The sequence below is a fragment of the Trachypithecus francoisi genome, unplaced genomic scaffold (genome assembly GCF_009764315.1).
Source record: "Trachypithecus francoisi isolate TF-2019V2 unplaced genomic scaffold, Tfra_2.0 Lachesis_group3, whole genome shotgun sequence".
NCBI classification, from domain to species: domain Eukaryota; kingdom Metazoa; phylum Chordata; class Mammalia; order Primates; family Cercopithecidae; genus Trachypithecus; species Trachypithecus francoisi.
In genome coordinates this window covers 105,669,864-105,673,271 of record NW_022681468.1, presented here as the reverse complement: position 1 = coordinate 105,673,271, position 3,408 = coordinate 105,669,864, and positions in this window count along the sequence as shown.

Sequence of the window (3,408 nt, the reverse complement as noted above, 5' to 3'; positions counted from 1 at the left end):
CATAAAAACCCTAGAAGAAAATCTAGGTAGTACCATTCAGGACATAGGCATGGGCAAGGACTTCATGTCTAAAACACCAAAAGCAACGGCAGCAAAAGCAAAAATTGACACATGGGATCTAATTAAACTAAAGAGCTTTTGCACAGCCAAAGAAACCACCATCAGAGTGAACAGGCAACCTACAGAATGGGAAAAAATTTTTGCAACCTACTCATCTGACAAAGGGCTAATATCCAGAATCTACCAAGAACTCAAACAAATATACAAGAAAAAAGCAAACAACCCCATCAAAAAGTGGGGAAAGGATATGAACAGACATTTCTCAAAAGAAGACATCCATACAGCCAACAGACACATGAAAAAATGCTCATCATCACTCACCATCAGAGAAATGCAAATCAAAACCACAATGAGATACCATCTCACACCAGTTAGAATGGCAATCATTAAGAAGTCAGGAAACAACAGGTGTTGGAGAGGATGTGGAGAAATAGGAACACTTTTACACTGTTGGTGGGATTGTAAACTAGTTCAACCATTATGGAAAACAGTATGGCGATTCCTCAAGGATCTAGAACTAGATGTACCATATGACCCAGCCATCCCACTACTGGGTATATACCCAAAGGATTATAAATTACTCTACTACAAAGACACATGCACACGTTTGTTTATTGCGGCACTATTCACAATAGCAAAGACTTGGAATCAACCCAAATGTCCATCTGTGACAGACTGGATTAAGAAAATGTGGCACATATACACCATGGAATACTATGCAGCCATCAAAAAGGATGAGTTTGCGTCCTTTGTAGGGACATGGATGCAGCTGGAAACCATCATTCTTAGCAAACTATCACAAGAAGAGAAAACCAAACACCGCATGTTCTCACTCATAGGTGGGAACTGAACAATGAGATCACTTGGACTCGGGAAGGGGAACATCACACACTGGGGCCTATCATGGGGAGGGGGGAGGAGGGAGGGATTGCATTGGGGAGTTATACATGATATAAACGTCATGCACATGTACCCTAGAACTTAAAGTATAATAAAAAAAAAAAAAAAAAAGAAAAACAGCATCACCAAAAAAAAAAAAAAAAAAAAAAAAAAAAGAGAAGGTGGTTTGATCTTGGAAAAAAAATACTCAATTCTCACATGCTTAATTAGGTGAAGTTGCCAATTGCTGTTCCAGATCTAATATCCTTCCTGGAGCAAATCAGCTCAGCTTCTCATACTTAGTATTAATATAACATATGCTTTTATTCTTCTTCTTCTTTTTTTTTTTTTTTTTTTTTTTTTTGAGACGGAGTCTCGCTCTGTCGCCCAGGCTGGAGTGCAGTGGCCGGATCTCAGCTCACTGCAAGCCCCGCCTCCTGGGTTTACGCCATTCTCCTTCCTCAGCCTCCCGAGTAGCTGGGACTACAGGCGCCTGCCACCTCGCCCGGCTAGTTTTTTGTAATTTTTAGTAGAGACAGGGTTTCACTGTGTTAGCCAGGATGGTCTCGATCTCCTGACCTCGTGATCCGCCCGTCTTGGCCTCTCAAAGTGCTGGGATTACAGGCTTGAGCCACTGCGCCCGGCCAACATGCTTTTATTTCTGTAAAAACTTACTTGGGAGGCTGAGGCAGGAGAATCGCTTGAACCTGGGAGGCGGAGGTTGCAGCAAGCCGAGATCGCGCCACTGCACTCCGGCATGGAGGACAGAGCAAAACTCGGTCTCAAAAAAAAAGAAAGAAAGAGAGAGAGAGAGAGAGAGAGAGAGAGAGAGAATACAATCCTTAGTTCCTAGATTGTGATCTCTATATAACTTTACCCACTAAAAAGAATCAGGGCTTCTAGGATAAATGACTGATTCCACATCTGGGACAACAAAATTAAAAGATGAATCTGAAACATCTGGTACTAGAAAGCAAAGAATGTTCAAAGACTACTATGATTGTCATGTCAAAAAGACGCAAAAAGATATAACTTGAAAGAGCACCCAAAGACCAAATATGGGACAATTTTGGTAGCAATTTAAAATGATGATTTTCACTTGTTGATTAATGGGCATTTGGGTTGGTTCTACAATTTTGGAATTGCAAATTTTGCTGCTATAAACATACGTGTGCAAGTATGTTTTTTGAATAATGGCTTCTTTTCCTCTGGGTAGATACCCAGTAGTGGGATTGCTGGATCAAATGGTAGTTCTACTTTCAGTTCTTTTAGGAATCTCTACACTGTTTTCCATAGTGGCTGTACTAGTTTACATTCCCACCAGCAGTGTAAAAGTGTTCCCTGATCACTGCATTCACACCAACGTCTACTGTTTTTTGATTTTTTTTATTATGACCATTCTTGGAGGAGTTAAGTGGTATTGCATTATGGTTTGATTTGCCTTTCCCTGATCATTAGTGATGTTGAGCATTTTTTCATACGTTTGTTGGCCATTTGCATATCTTCTTTTGAGAATTGTCTATTCATGTCCTTAGCCCAATTTTTGATGGAACTGTTTATTTTTTTCTTACTGATTTGTTTGAGTTCCTTGTAGATTCTGGAGATTAGTCCTTTGTCAGATGTATAGATTGTGAAGATTTTCTCCCACTCTGTGGGTTGTCTGTTTACTCTGCTGACTGTTCCTTTTGCCATGCAAACGCTCTTTAGTTTAATTAAGTCCCAACTATTTATCTTTGCTTTTATTGCATTTGCTTTTGGGTTCTTGGTCATGAAATCCTTGCCTAAGCCTGTGGTGTATATACATATATACAATGGAATACTACTCAGTCATAAAAAGGAATGAATTAATGGCATTCACAGTAACCTGAATGAGATTGGAGACTATTATTCTAAGTGAAGTAACTAAAGAATAGAAAACCAAACATCGTATGTTCTCACTGATATGTGGGAGCTAAGCTATGAGGACACAAAGCATAAGAATGATACAATGGACTTTGGAAACTTGGGGAGAAGGGTGAAGGGGGAAGTGATAAAATACTACAAATAGGGTGCAGTGTACACTGCTCAGGTGATGCATGAACCAAAATCTCACAAACCATCACTAAAGAACTTACTCATGTAACCAAATACTACCTGCATCCCAATAACCGATATAAAAAAATGGCTCAAAAAGTAATTCATTCTGATAAAAAATAAATAAATAAAAATGATGCTTTCAATGGACTGAAATACAGCAAACATTCTAAATCCATGAGTTCCTGTAATAACACAACAAAAGAAAAAGAGAAAAATTAGTAGTCATCTTTGGTGAATACTAGAGAATCAACTCATTATTTCGCAATTATTATTTTTTTTTGAAATGGAGTTTTACTCTTGTTGCCCAGGCTGGAGTGCAATGGCTTGATCTCGACTCACTGCAACCTCTGCCTCCTGAGTTCAAGTGATTCTCCTGCCTCAGCCTCCCAAGTA